The sequence below is a fragment of the Protopterus annectens genome, chromosome 1.part0 (genome assembly GCF_019279795.1).
Source record: "Protopterus annectens isolate FY-2018-M chromosome 1.part0, PAN1.0, whole genome shotgun sequence".
Classification (NCBI taxonomy): domain Eukaryota; kingdom Metazoa; phylum Chordata; order Ceratodontiformes; family Protopteridae; genus Protopterus; species Protopterus annectens.
In genome coordinates, this window is record NC_056725.1 from 493974546 (window position 1) to 493991120 (window position 16575).

A 16575-nucleotide genomic window follows, 5' to 3' on the forward strand; every position below is an offset into this window, starting at 1 on the left:
TTTGGGACTGACTGGTCTATAGTTAGCCCCTTTTTCTGAAAACTGTCCCCCAAATTTTCTTCTCTGTTGATGGTTTCAACTGAGTTGCATCTCAACTTTGACCACAACAAAGAATCTGTGTTTAAGATATTCCGCTTAACCCTACTTAAACACTTCCTTTAATTTCTTAGCCTTAACAAATCTTGTGACAGAAATTTTTTGTATTTTCTGGTTATCATTTTTTTATCCAAATGTCTGCCTTCTTGCCTGAGTAAACTATAAATACTTTCTTTTGTGTTTGATCTGTCTTTTGAATTCTATTTAACCATTTCACTGTCCTCCCGGTCTTAGAATTACTTCACATTATTTTAACTATTTAACAGTTGGCCAGATATGATGACAATAAAGCGAGTTGCTGTCATTTGGACACATCTTTGTACCACTGCATAAATTGCTGAATAGTACTTTTCCTCCATCATGTAACATTTTTGGCTTATACTTTAGCAAGAAAAATACTTTTAAACTACCTGCTTTCCATATGCTGATATCACTGAGGAAAAACAGGGAACTTAAACCTTGGTGATGTCAGTGTAAGAAAACCATAAGTTGCTCCCACAGACTTCAATGAGTGCACTATTGCCTATGGGTGAATGTGCCCCATTAAAGTCTATTGACATAGCACGTTACCCCAAGTTAACATCACAGAAAGAAAAAAAAATGTATCTATCTGCTTCATTGCTCTATGGTCTCATGCAATAACATCTCCAAATGTAAATATATAATCTCTTGAATAGTTAGTAACATTCATCAAGAAACACTTATCTTAGGTGACTTTAACATAGTTTATTTGATTTTGTCTTTGTTTACTGTGTTTGTCTGAATGGATTTAGTCAAAAACTCCTTTTTAGTAAAGGCCTGGGGAGAAAAGCACTAGCATATTCTGGAACTCAGTCACCATGAGCACATCTCAGCACTCAAGCACTCATTTCCTCCCCATGGTATAATAAATCACACAATAACTCATCAATTATAGACTAGATTCTAATATCTGATCCTAGTAAAATTATATGCACCAGCACTCTCAGACACACTTAGTGGTCATCTACCAAATTATGTCTGTAATCAGTTCCTCAAACACCACACAAGTTACACGTATACATACTAAGCTGTTAGGTCTTACTATAGATGAAAACCTAAAATTTTATTTGCATGTACAACAGTACTGAAAAGGATGTATCAAAAACTTGGAACATTATACTGAATTAAACAGTTCCTTACTGAGCATAGTAGAAAAACTGCAGTATCCACCTATCTAGTGCCAACACTACAAAATCTGCAGCATGCCAACCAAACTGCTGACCTATACCAATGCTATAACAAAATTGCCCAATTTGCTTGCAAACTACCTTACAGAGCCCGACTCTGAACTGCCCTCAAAAGTCTTATTTGGCTAGAACTACCCAGCCACTGGAGATGCACAAGCCAGTGCATTTCTTTGTGCTGGTCCCAAGCCCAGATAAATGGGGAAGGTTGCGTCAGGAAGGGCATCTGGCGTAAAACCTCTGCCAAATTACTGATGCAGAGAACATTTCATATTTACATACCAGATCGGTCGAGGCCCGGGTTAACAACGACCGCCACCAGTACTGTTAGCCAACAGGGTGCTGGTGGAAATTGGGCTACTGTTGGCCGAAGAAGAAGAGGAGGGGGAAGGCATGCCCGAAGGCAGGAAGAGATGAGGAAGGTTAGGAGTGTAGTACTGGGGGTAGGTGGAAAGAATACTTAAAAGAGCTGATGAATGAAGAGAATGAGAGAGAGAGAAGGTTGGATGATGTGGGGATAGTGAATCAGGAAGTGAAGCAGATTAGCAAGGAGGACGTAAGGACAGCTATGAAGAGGATGAAGAATGGAAAGGCTGTTGGCCCAGATGACATACCAGTGGAAGCATGGAGGTGCTTAGGAGAAATGGCAGTGGAATTTTTAACCAGATTGTTTAATGAAATTTTGGAAAGTCAGAGGATGCCTGAGGAGTGGAGAAAAAGTGTTTTGGTACCTATCTTTAAGAATAAGGATCATGTGCAGAGCTGTAGTAACTACAGAGGGATAAAATTGATCAGTCACAGCTTGAAGTTATGGGAAAGAGTAGTAGAAGCAAGGTTAAGAAGGGAGGTGATGATTAGTGATCAGCAGTATGGTTTCATGCCAGGAAAGAGCACTACAGATGCAATATTTGCTCTGAGAGTGTTGTTGGAGAAATACAGAGAAGGTCAGAAGGAGTTGCATTGTGTCTTTGTGGACTTAGAGAAAGTATATGACAGGGTGCCTAGAGAGGAGTTGTGGTATTGTATGAGGAAGTCTGGAGTGGCAGAGAAGTATGTAAGAGTGGTACAGGATATGTACAAGGGTAGTGTGACATTGGTGAGGACTGCGGTGGGAGTGACAGATACGTTTAAGGTGGAGGTGGGATTACATCAAGGATCAGCTCTGAGCCCTTTCTTATTTGCAGTGGTGATGGACAGGTTGACAGATGAGGTTAGACAGGAGGCCCCATGGACTATGATTTTTGCAGATGACATTATGAATATGTAGTGAGAGTAGGGACCAGGTTGAGGAGACCCTGGAGAGGTGGAGATATGCTTTAGAGAGGAGAGGAATGAAGGTCAGCAGGACTAAAACAGAATATATGTGTGTGAATGAGAGGGAGGATAGAGGAATGGTGAGAATGCAGGGAGTAGAGGTGGCGAAGGTGGATGAGTTTAAGTCCTTGGGATCAACAGTTCAGAGTAATGGTGAGTGTGGAAGAGAGGTGAAGAAGAGAGTACAGGCAGGATGGAATGGGTGTAGAAGTGTGTCAGGAGTGATTTGTGACAGACGGGTACCAGTAAGAGTGAAAGGGAAGGTCTACAAGAGGGTAATGAGACCAGATATGTTATATGGGTTGGAGATGGTGACATTAACGAAAAGGCAGGAGTCAGAGCTGGATGTGGCAGAGTTAAAGATGTTAAGATTTGCACTGGGTGTGACTAAGATGGACAGGATTAGGAATCAGTATATTAGAGGGTCAGCTCAGGTTGGACAGTTTGGAGACAAAGCAAGAGAGGCGAGATTGCGTTGGTTTGGACATGTGCTGAGGAGGGATGCTGGGTATATTGGGAAAAGGATGATAAGGATGAAGCTGCCAGGTAACAGGAAAAGAGGAAGGCCTAAGATAAGGTTTATGGACGTGGTGAGAGAGGACATGAAGGCGGTTAGTGTGAAAGAGCATGATGCAAAGGACAGGAAGAAATGGAAACAGATGATCCGCTGTGGCGACCTCTAACGGGAACAGCCGAAAGAAGATGATGATGACCTCATTAGCTCAGTGACACACAACTAGTAGTCCACAACTTTTTATGCAAACTTAACAAGTGTCCCAGCCGAAAAAGTGTCCTTTGACCCTACTTACCCCTCATAAGCCTATGCTGAACAAATAAAGCCTTATGGTTATCACCATGGAGTAGAACGATAAAACCCTAACTGTAGCTCGGGTGACCCTGGGTTTGATTAGCATCTCGGGTATCTGAGGTTTTGGCAGGGAAGAATAGACATGGCCATCTGGGGGATGGAGGTTCATCTAACTGTTCATTGAGGGGAGGTGTGATGCATAGAGAGGAGTAGCCATCGGACATAATAGGGGAATGAGGGTACATCATTACAACTCTTCACAGCAACACGTATAATGTAAGGTCCTGGGACACACTAATGATACTCATTTTCCCTGCTGCTTCTGGAGCAAGCATGTGGGAGATTAGGCAGGCTAGGTAGACCTGATGTAGGCACTGGGACAAGGTTGGCTGCATGATAAGGGAGAGGCGGAGATAGAGAGAAAAAAAGCATTACTACCATTCACAAAGCCAGAAACTCAACAGGGGAAGTCCTTTATTCTAGTCACACACCCAAATTTGAAAATTCACTATCTGTACTACAAAGACTCAATAACAACTTATACTCTTTTAAAGGCCAATTAAAAGACCATCTCAAGGACTACTGGACACACTGTTGTTCCTCCTCTCCTGGCTAACTCTAACACAAACAAACCTCTTCCTTACCACTTCTTTTCCACATTGTTCTTGCTCCCAAAGCAGTTAACATTTTAGTAATAAACAGTGAAGACTCATTTATAAGTAAAATGTATATAGTAAACGTCTGTAGACTGGAGGGTTGCTAGATCATTCATAGTATGGAAAGCTAAGAAGAGGTGTCTTCTCAAGAGTCTTTATGACACTGAGTAGAGTGACAGAGCTTTTATTCTGTTAGAGTAGTTAAGGTACTGAGACCTGATATATTTTGGTGAGCTAACATTGAGGCCTATCAAGCTGGTTTGTGTGTTTGGTGATGTACATGTTGAAAAGTGCATTATATTCAGTGATAGGCCTAATAACGGATAAGTAATGAGTGACTATAACATCTGTGGAACTTGAGTAGAAACACCAAAGGATAAGTTGTGCAAGGTAGCGGGATTTTCTGTCCAATACAGACACATGGTGGTCAAAGGAAAGTCTGTGATCAACATATGTACTCAAATCCCTGATGACTGTGTCAAATTTAAGTGAAATGTTATTTATATGGTAAGCAGTAGAAATACTAGGTTTATCAAAGGAAACATTGCTGTATTTCTTGATCTTAAAGGTAAGCCCTTGATTAATATACCTCGCATTTGTTTGTTTCGAATATCAGAACGGGACGTGTTAAACTCCCTTCCAATTTGCAGTCATCAGCAAGCTTGATTAAGTAAAGTCTATTTCCATATTTATTTGTATATCTCAGTTTACCAGCAAAGTCTGACTCGGATAAAACCCTTTTTCAGTGGAGGCCTTGGGAGAAAAGCTCCACATTTAACACCAGTATAAAGTCCCTTGATATCTGTTTTTATATCACAGAAGTATATACCAAAGAGAAGGAAACCCAAGACAGAATCTTGTGGGACACGATTAATGACATTTTTCTGTACAGAGCAAACACCCCTGACCTTAATGGTATGGGTTCTGCCAGACAGCCAATTACCAATACAATAAAATGTGTGTGTGTGTGTGTGTGTGTGTGTGTGTGTGTGTGTGTGTGTGTGTGTGTGTGTGTGTGTGTGTGTGTGTGTGTGTGTGATGGGTTAATGTTGAGATGAGAGATTTTCTTGATATTACAGCATGAGGATAGTGACATAGACATTGGCAAGGCCTAGTAGGCAGCATGGACTGTCTGCCCCTTATCCATGGGCCTAGTCACCTTTTCAAATAACTCAACCAGGTTGAGCAGGCACAATCTGCTTTTTACAAAGCTGAACTAATGTGTATCCAGGAATATGAGGTCACCTATATCATTGTTTATTTGTTCAGCCGTACTGCATTTCAAAGTCTTGTAAATAATACTAGTGAGACTAATAGACCTTTAATTTCTAGAAAGAGTAGAGAAACCATTTTTATTTTTTATTTTTTATTCATGGGCACCACAACTGCCACTCTCCACTTCTTGGGGACAAAACCAGTGAAGAGAAGTGGGACTTTATAGTTCTCAGCAGGCATTCAGGGATATTGTCAGGACCCATGCAACTAGTGATTTTTAATTTTGGAATGTTCCAAAAGTCTTGGTCCAAATTGATCTTAGGAGGGGGAGAGTGTGTGTTGGGGGTGGAGAGTGGGGAATCATTTCCCCATGCTATCTCCTCCAGCACCTGGGATACTATTTGACTCCAGGACATCTGTGGAAAAAGTCAGGGTTTTATCCTTCTTAGCCAATGAAGCTGGCCGTTGTTGAGTATGTATCAAATTGGCTTGGGGATGTTTTGTTTGATTCTGAACTTTACAATGATAAGTTTTTGGTCTGAGCCCCAGATCCTGCTTTTGTTGTCTGTATAGAGAACATTCCTGTCTGACTGCAAAATATATAGTAATTCTGATTTTACTATTGCCCATCTGATGATATCCATGTATAAAGCAGTCACTTTGACAGTTAAGAGAGTGTTTGCAATGACCAGTGGATTTTCTTGGCAGGGTTCTACTAGTCTATATCCCACTTAAATTTGTATATCAAGACTACATTTTTCCATTGTTCTGGTTGCTGTCCTTCCATATCAGTGATACAGTATTCATAACTGAAGGGATCTCTTGCCAAGGATAATCCAATGTCTGACCAGTATAAAAAAGCCTTTCATGCTTACAGGCACCATACATCACATATGCACTCCCTGCACAAGGTGTAGGGCATAAAGTTGATGTATGGCTGTACACACTAAGAGCTTCTTTGCTGCCGGTTGGAATGCCATCTTTGAACGTCGGTCTGAAAACTTTACTCCTGTGCCGGTTGCCATGCCGTTTTTTCAGATAAGTGCCCCATTAGGGTTTCTCCTCATCTACTTTTTTCTTTAGTATTGGTTGGAGAAAATGTCAGAGTAGGAGGCAGATTCTCCATGAAGACTGTCATGACCAGTGTCTCTTCTGTTTGAGTGCTTCCCATGACCATACGCAGTGTTCTATCTGACAAGCTTTTGCCCCTAAGACCCTACATAGTCATCTCTCCTCCTTGTCTATTTAACTTGAAAAACAGCTTCTAAAGCTGTTGGCTCAAGGTGTTATGGCAGTGTCTTCTCATCCTGACGTTCAGCCATCTGCCAAGAAATAGGCCAAAAAACTTAGATCTGATACGGCTGCTGTTCAGCCTCCCTCAGGCGTCTCTGTCTTGATGCTATTGAAAGCCTAAAAAATTGTCCTGTGGTTGCTTTGAATTCTTGCACATTCTCAGAGGCTTTACAGACATCTGCTTCAGACATTTAGTGGGATCCACAGCTAAATATGTCCTAGGGAGTGAGAGGGATTACATAGATTTTAGTGAGGGAGGAGATCCCTATTACCCCTATTGAGTGTCTTCAAGAGTCTGACCCTCCTAGGGTGCTTTGTGTGGACATCCCACTGAAAAAAAAAAAAAAAAAAGAAATCCAAGCATGTTTCCCCTCAAGTTAAGGGGTCCAAATGAGAATGGCTGGATTTTACTCAGGAGTGGTTTAATGGCTTTAAAGTCTCCTCAAGGGGTTTCTGTGCCTGCCCCTCCAACGTCTTCCATTCCTCTTAAAATATCTAGGAAACTGGATTCCTTTGATAAGGATTCCAGGGAAAAGTTCTTAGCTTACAATTCTCAAATCCATTCCCCCTTGGACTATGATTCAGAGGAAGAAGATTCTATTAGTCCAGATTCTCCTTTAGAGGAACTCTCTTTTGGGATTGCTCTCAAGTTTCTGATGTCCAGAAAAGGTATTATGAGCTCCTTCAGATAGAGCTTCCCAAACCCTCTGCTGTTCCCTGTGTTCTGTTTGTCCTCCTGAACACCTTTTCAGCAGCTTCTATGGCTCCCGATTCTCAGCCCCCTGGTCCCAAGAAGCCTGACAGATTTCTCAAGGTGCCTGATGAATGCTAATTTCTGTATAAATGCCCTTCTGCTGATTCTTGTAGTGTCTGTCTCCTCAGAGAAACCCTCCAAGCTATTGCCTTACCAAGCGTCTTCCTTCAGACAAAGATAGCAGGGCCATGGAGAGGCTGAGCGAGAAGTTTTTTACTGCTGCCACTTTATCTTTTAGGGTTATTAACTAACCAGACCCATATGACCAGATATGTTTTGGCCCTCCTTTCTCGTGTAATTTCTGATCTTCCTGACCCTGGGCAGAAGGCTTCTGTGCTTTCCTTTTTGGGTTCCACCTGTTAAGTTGCCCACCATTCTTTTAAGTGCAGTTATGATGCAGGTGATGCTTCCTCCTGGGCTGCTGTATTTGGTTCTGATGCAAGGTATTACTAATGGCTTCATTTTCATGCTTGTCTGATTACAATAAGGCCAAATTGTTGGATGCTTCTTTGGATAATAAAAATCTTTTTGGTACATCTGCTGATGAACTTTTTAAGTCTCTTCAGGATAAGAGCAAGGCCTTGCAGGAGTTGAAACATATTTTTGTTTCTCCTATTCCAAAATTTCAAAGGAATTACCCTTCCAAATCTGATTTTGTTTGCAGGCAGTCTCATCCTCCCCCAAAGGTAAAAAGGGGGTTCTAGATGTGTGCCTTCTGCTAAATCTGCTCAAACACCTACTTCTCAGAAATGTACCTTTCAGGACAAGCTGGGTTATATTTGACAATTGCCTTCTCCTTTCCCTCAACCTGGACCCTTTATCCCTCCGTCTTTCCTTGTTACTTCCAAACTGGTTAAGAATCACAACAGAGAGGGTTCTTCTCATTATCCACCAGGGATATTTCATAGTTTGTAAATCCCTCCCTCCCTTTTTTGGGCATCCCTCAACCTCCTCAGGAACAGCTTCCTTTTTACCCAGAGGTGCTTCATTCTGTATTGGTCCAGGGCACCATTCAGGTTGTACACCTGGCCCAGGTAGGGAGGGGTTTTATTCCAGTATGTTTCTGGTTCGCAGGACAGAAGGCACTTGGAAGCCAATTCTGGACTTTTCCTGCTCAACACCTTTCTCAAGCTTCCACCCTTTCAGATGTTCTCTTCACATTTTATTTCCTCTTTCGCATTTAGTCTGATCTCCCTGCCTTGACCTACCTGTCTTGGGTAGCTGGGTGGCCTTACATGGTGAATCTCATAGTTTCGCTGAGAAACACAAACATGTTTGCCATATCTAGGTAACAATCCAGAAAGGAAAACGGGGATAGCTCTGTGTTGTGCAACACTGAAGCACAAGTGTGTTGTGATAATTACTTCATAAGGGTTGTTGTGTCTTTTCTGTATTATTGCTAAGGCCTCTCTACTTAGTCAGACAAAATAATAGGTAAAAACCTGCATTGGTTTACAGGTAGAGAGTATTTGGTGGTTTAAGTAGGTAGTAAAAATCTTCATCATAGGAGTCATTGCTCCAGTATAATTCCTTATCCTTGGGAATTAGCTGCAAGTGAATGCCTGCCTTTTAGTCTGATTTCCAAAGTTTTTAGACTGGCTTAGCCTGGAACTGTTCTTCCCTAGCCTGAGCTTAGACATCATCAGCACATGGCTGAAGAAAGAAAATCAGTCTGCACCATCTTGGCTGCAAGAAGCCATTAGTCAGTGATCCTTAATGTCCGCCTATCCCTTCCATATGACTTCCAGAGCATTAAGTACCACTTTGTGAATCTTCATTATTTTGTCAGGGTTTGGCTGTTTATCTCAGTATTTGTGGTTTTTAAATTTGAGTTGTTTAGATCGTTTTGTTCCAAGTACCAAACTGTTTCTAAAAAATAGTAATGTGTGCTTGAATCTTGCAGTGTTTAGTCTTTGCAAGGAAGAGCCACAATGTTTCCACCAGAGAGCACTGTATGATCTTTAACATGAAAGCAAAGAAAGGCTAGAAATGTTAGGGCGTTCCTTGAACACAGGAAGCTAGTGGCTTCGACTCAGATTCCTGCCACTTTAGGAAGGGAACCATTAGGAGGAAAATAACATCACCGAAAATGAAAAAAATGGCTTAAGAACTGGAAAGGCCTGCGAAGGTTATTCTTAATAAGTGGGCTAAGAGCACAAGCCCTTAGAGTCCTTTTTAGTCCTTAAAAAGGCCTGAGGGCTAAAGACTTGGAGTTGATTTATCTCCCTTTGGTCTTGTGGTTTATAATATTTGCATCCTAAACTGTCCTGACCCCCTTTGGCAGTAGAGATTGAGATCTGCCAGTGCCTTTAGGTGTAGTGATCAAGATCTCCAGGGTGGGTGCTAGTTTTTATAAACAACTTCATTTATTGTTATGAACTGAGATACATTAATAGTGAAAAAAAGATCACATTAACACTATTATTGTATATATGCATTATTCATAGAATTTCCAACTTAACCCTATTCTTTTAGTCTTCTGCATTGCAAAGTGCAGCTGAGCTCCAGTTTTCAGGCATCGGCAGCTACCTTCTGATCTTTGCATTTTAATGTTGCACATTCTAATAAGTTCTTCCTCCAATATATACTTACCATCCTTGTAGAAACTTTCTACACTTCCACCTCATCAGCTGGGTGACCTGCCTTCTGTTTCTGCAAGAAAACCAACGTCAAAAGGTCAGGCTTCTGGCCTGTTCTCACCAATCATTGCTTCTGTTGCCACAATTTTGCTGAGGAGTATGATTACATAGGCTTTTGGATTAGACCATAGGAAGACCAGCTTTCAGCAATGAGGGTGGCTCCTCCGCCAAAGAGAAAAGAAGTCTCTCCTACTCCTAATTCCTCTGATAAGGAAGAGTTGGCCTGTTTAATCCATATTTCCTGTTTGTTTTGACATGGACAACAAGGAGACCTTCTCATTAGACTATGTTCCAGAATACACAGCATTTTGAGAGATACCAAGTTAGGTTTTTAGGACAGGAACATCAGCCTCATAAAATAGGCTCCTCAGGGCTGTACTTTTAAGAAACCTCAAATCTCTAGGGACTTGTTTTTATTTACATTTGTTATTTTAATTGTATGTGAATATTTCAGAGATAGCATCCTTTATATCATTAGATGGACATAAGTTTGACCTGTTCATAGCTTGGTCTTCAAAGATAGGTTTGCATACAATCGTTTCTGTCATACGTGTAGCTGTTTCCTTAATAATTCTTTTGTTGGTTTCCTGATAAGCTACACATATTTCAAAGTGGTCAGGCAGAGGGTCTGAAATAATAGGAATGCTTTAGTTTAATCATATCTTTGTATACATCCCTTCTTCAGAACTCCTTAGCTGTTTTACAGTGTTATGTTTTACAATGACAGAACATTTGCCCTTTTTCTCTTTCTTTTTCTGTTTTCTATTTCTTTCTTTTTCCTTCGGCATAGTCTTAAGCTTTTGAGATCATTCCATACCTCTCAACCTGAAAACATCAAAAATCTGGACAAAGGCCCATGAAAAATAGGTACAAATCTGAAAGCTGAGTAACATAAAATGTGCATATATAACTGTGTAACCTCACCCACCCCAATGCAATTGTGGGATACCAACTTTCAAATGCAAACTGAAAAACAGACAACCAAAATATGGCCCCAGAGTCCCCCACCCCCCCTCCCAATCATAGGATCTTAGGAGGTTACTAGGCTAATGGCCCTGGGTTCCTTACAAGCCTAGCCAAGGGTTTATCCCCAAAAAAGAAGCCTCAGTCAACACCTGTCACCCCTGTCAGTGAGGAACACAGGTGGACAAATTTGTGGTTTCCCATCCACTCATCAAGATTATGCTTGAAGAGGGTCAGCAAGGTGTTCTGTCTCATGTGTATGAGAAGTCTAGTCCAGAGACGGGACAGCCTCTGGGAGACAAACCTGTCTCTCCAGCAGGTTTTGTTGATGTCATATATTAGATTCAGGCCTTTTTAGATGTTAGTGCATGAGGAGTTAGACTTAAGGATATGGAGCATCTCCAGTAGGGCAGGGTCCAAGATTGCCTTGCAGGCAAGACACAGATCACCTCTGCGCTTTTCTGTATGACACCAAGTAGAGTGATAGTGATTTGAGCCTGCCTGTATAGGACAAGCTCAAATCAATGTCTACACTCTTCTGTTCTCTGACATAGATGTTGCAAATCTAAAAAGTGATTAACATGATATGGATTCTTTTTGTCAGCTGTTTGTAAATTAAATGCCAAAAGATATGTACTTAAATGATTTTAACATTAAACATTTTAAAAGTAAACTTATTATGAATTATACTAGAACTATTAGAATACATATTAGACACACAATTTACTGGACAACTTTTCCCCACTACCATGAACTTCCACACACTTAAACAGTTTAATCTACAATTAGTCACTAAAAATGCAAAATCCTATACAACACAAAGCTTGGCTATCTGTTCAAACAATTAGTTTTCCAAATTAACAGCAACATTTGCTGAGTTGTTACTGCCCCTTTCAAAACAGCTTAAATAACCAATTATTTATATATAAATTTACAAACAAAGCTTGTATGCGAAGGTATTTTTAAACTTAAAAGCAAAGCGTGTATGCAAAGTTATTCCATGTGCTCCTTCAATCAGTGCAAGGAATACCAACACCTAATTTATGTTACAAATAAACAATGGGATTACTGTGATCGGTCGTTTAGTCATTAGCCAGCAACTGCACTGTGTTACATGTAAAACAATATGTAATGGAATTTAAACTAAAATCATTTCCAACTCATCGGTAATGTGAAAGTAAAGGACCCAATAATAGAAAGGGCACACAAAACAAACTGGGAGCGATGCCAGAATGGCCTTTAGCACTTTGTAACATTAACAAATAGAGTTTACTGTTATATGCATACTTGGAAGTCCATCTTGTACTCTATAAATTAGTAGCGAATGCCTCAAAGAAAGAAATATAACCATAAAAGACCATGCCGGGGCCGGGCATTAAGTCATACTAGTGAAAAACCACATGAAGGCATTCGCACTAAGAAACAGACCCCTACACAGCTCCCATTTTTTATTTGACTTAAATAATAGAAACTTAACTCACAGACTCATAGTCCTGGATATTGCTCCATTTTTCACTAGAGTCAGGGGAAAGGTTCCTGTCCCTACCCATCAACTCATCTAAAATCTGTGCGGCAGATAGCATTTCCTGCCTGGTGTTCAAATGCTTTACTCTACTCTGGTTAACACTTCTACTATTTTAACAGTAACACACACTGTGACACACCATTCCAAAAGTCAACAAATTGCGACCAGAAAGAATGGAAAAGCAGCAATATCACAAAAGAATAAGTGCGACCAGAAAGACACACACAGCCCATTCTGAAAGTCATATGCAGCAATAATATCACTTAAAGAAATAACGGAACATCACAGTGCAATTCAAATGTATTTGTGCACGACCAGAAAAGAACGGTCTCATACTCTCATTCCATATATCATTATCAGCAGCACATAATATATCATCAACAACAGCACATAAGAATACAATGCCTGGCTCCTAACTGCTAGAATTGTTGCTAAAACTACTCTGCCATCAGCTAAAATAAAAGAGCTGCTGCCAATATCTTTGTTTAAATAAAATAACGAACAGCTGTCAGCTGTGTAAACTCTACTTAAGTAAAGACAAGAGCTCCTACTCTGCTTAAATACACTGGAGCTGTACACACCGGAGCTGCACCAGTCAAGCAAATTTGAATTGGAATGCAAACCACATTTGAATTGGAACGATACTGCGATACTGTGATACACCTGCTAATAATTCTGAGCTACTGCCAGTAATGAACTACTCTGTCTCTGCCATCAGCTTTTAACAACTTCTGCAGTAGCTCTGTTTAAATAGCTGCTGCCATGCCAATGACTCCGTTTAAATAAAATAATGAACAAACGAACCACAGCAGCTGTGAGCTGCTGCCAATAACTACTTTTTTTAAGCTTAAATAAAGAGCTGCTGCCAGAACCACACACACTGAGTATAAACTAGTGTATCAAGCGCATTTGAATTAGAATGCGACAGTGGAGAGGAGGGGTCGATAACACTGTTTAAATAAAATAGCTGCTCCTGCTGCTAATAATGAACCACACATATTGAGTGTAAAGTAAACTAGTAGATAGTACATTTAAATTAGAATGGTGTGTCATACCTGGCAGCCCATTTCTCATCCTCACCTGCAGGTTGCGGCATGTGGGTGTGTGCTGGCCGGACTGACACTTAACTTGCTCTCCTGCCAGTGCCATTGCTCCTATATTCCCACCAATCTGACCGAGTCCAACGAAGCTGATGTCACACAATGCTGCAGGCTGGTGATGCGTGATGACATCAGCCATAAATTTAAAGTTGTAACATAAAAAAAAAAACTAACCAAAAAAAAAAATCGGCAATCAAAGGGGCCACTCGGGAATTCGTAGCACCCCATTATTTTGCCCTCAAAACTGGTAAATATCGAGGAATTCAGTACGGTTGCGAGGTATGGATCATTCACTGTCTGATTTCCCATACCATGACTAAGTTGCAAAGGTTTTAGGTTCATAGATGAGGTTTAGAATAGCTGCCCTTGTGGGCCATTTAAGCCTAGCCAATTTCCTTTTTGGTGCTCAAATTAACCCATCTCACTTGATGTTAAATTGGCCTTGCCCATCCCATAGTTGATAATTATATATTACCCCTGGTTAGAATAACTGGAATCATACCATAGATAATTCGAGGGGGCTCATGCATGGGATAAATAAATCTCTAATCAGAAATTTCTTGTTTGCGGACATTGCCCCATGGTATGACTTCCTGCAACCCCTCTTTTCAGCTGTCTGTAATAAGCTTCTCTTTCTGCAAAATCATTTTCTTCTCTTGTGATCTTTCTTTTCTTTGTTTCCATCTGCCTGCCCTTGTCATGTTTCAGTAGTTTGACATTTACATTATTTCTACATTTGAAGCAACATGTATTACTTTTTTTTTTAAATCCACAATGGATTTATAATTTTGCTTTTCAGTATTTTTGTAGGTAATCGTGATTTGCTTCCATAGAATTTCAGTCAGTCTTAAGGGACCATTACTAAAATTTGGCTGTAAGGTATACTTTTCAAAAATGCATGGCTTTCATGACACTATTGCATAGCCCCTATGCATAGTTTCTTCCTGGATATACTACTTTGAAATTTCATTTTTAGAGGACAGTGTAAGTTGACTTTATTTAGGTCTGATTTTTAAACTGTAGTGCAGCTTTATGACCACTAGAGGATGCCAGTGTAATGTCTGATTAACAAAAGGCACAGAACAAGGTCTACACTTTTATAGTTTTACAGCTTCACTGCAGTGCCTCAAAAATTGTTTCTGTCTTCCGACTTTTCCCGGTTAGGAGTCGCCACAGCGGAGCTCCGGTCCGCTAATGATTGCTAGTGGATTTTTACGTACTGGGTTACCAGCCCTGACAAGTGTTTAATAATCAGGGCTTGAACAGTTAACATTCCACTGGTATACTGAAACACTTGTCTGATACTGACTCAGTGTTTGACTAGTACTTGATCGACAAAAAAGAAACTACTTAAAACTAGGCTGAAGTCAATGCATCATACACAGTGTAAGTAATTGTGTCATATGGGTAGTGATTGTTTAACCAAGATAAGAAGCTAAAAAATGTGTTAATTTCTCAAATCATACATTCTTGTGTAGTAGATGATTGCATTGCTTGTATTTATATTTAAATAAAAACGATTATTGTCTTCAGATCCCATGAACAGGCTACATGAGCTTAAATTGCTAGAATTGGTTGTTTGTGTGTTCTAGGATGTTAAGCCTCTTTAATCGTATTTGTGCAGACATGTTAATCTACAGCATAGATCAGTACCTTATTTATCTCATCTGGCTATGTAGCTGTATATAGTTCTACTGTGTAATTTGGGACAATATTTTCCCCAATGAAAGTTTGCAAACTATAGAATCCCACTGTGTAAGTGTGTGTTGGGTGGGGAGGCAGCACCATTCTCATTACTGGCAAATGACCAGTAAAATATCTGTATTATATGAAATATTGCCCACTTCCCCTAATCACACTTAAATGTTTACTGCTCCTAGGATCACAGTTGCCTTTATCAGCCTTCCAGCTGTAACAGAATTCTGCTGCTTCATGTGCAGCATAAATCATTCCTATTACTTGTACCTTTAAAGCAGCACTCCAGTGACAACATGGCAACATATGTCTATATAACGGGGCTTGGGTTCCTTATGTCCATTGGTGATAGTATAAGACATTATCATAGTTTTATTACTTCAGAAGTAGATGTGCACCTTGTATTGTAGCTTGATAATTTAATAGCACCAAAAGCATCTGTCTTCATAATGCAGAACAGGATAATCTCTGCGAGTTTTACTTGAGTTCCTCTCTAACATTGGACATGTCCCTTCCCATTCGTGACATCTGTGCAGTGTGATATCCAGGTGTTAAGAGTCCTGTTCTGAGGATTATAGCAATGCATTCTGCCTTAATGGTGCCTACTGTAATGCAATATAAGATAGCACCCTCCACGTTAATAACACCTCATCTTCTATATAGTGGTACCTGAGAAGCAGAATTTGTGGTGTAGTCTGGGAGAATCCTTTTCCCATAACTTATATGTCAGCAGTAGAATTCCTCCCAGTAGCGTGTGACAGATAAAAGTGTACTCTGTGTTATGTGGGATGTCACCTTCTAGAGTAATAGCATTTAAGTTCAAGAATCCGTTTGTGTGTTATTGGACTATATCCTCCATAACTGAACAACAGACTTTATCTATACATTATGGGATCACAGTCCTTTACCGATAGACAGCAGGCATTGCTCTCCTGTTCTGTTATAGCAAGAGTACTGCTATGTTAATTCTGCAGGAATCTCTATAACGGTATGTAATGGTGTGCACATCTGTTATCACCTGTCTACTTAAGCATAATTTACTGCATATAATGCATGGATATCATTAGTTTTAGCACTTTAAAGCTGGAGTATGCCTTTTTTATGTAGCAAGTAAGTTTATGCTACAATATTTCATGAAAGGATAACACTTTGCCCCGTTTCACTTCACTTGGTGTCATTTTATTCCATTTCAAGTTATGACTGCACATGAGCACCTTTAATTATCTAATAGGATTAATATAAGGAAAAGTCGTAGTGAGTGCAGTCTGTTTGTAGACAGGTTATGGTACAAAGTTCATGTGACATAAGCAGT

General features: G+C 40.2%; 1 protein-coding gene across 2 annotated transcripts in view; it reads left to right on the top strand.

Annotated features, from left to right (window-relative positions):
• The window catches only part of TMEM63B (transmembrane protein 63B), a 2399602-nt gene that overhangs the window by 2307923 nt on the left and 75104 nt on the right, over window positions 1-16575 (top strand). The gene's annotated exons all lie outside the window — the stretch shown is intronic.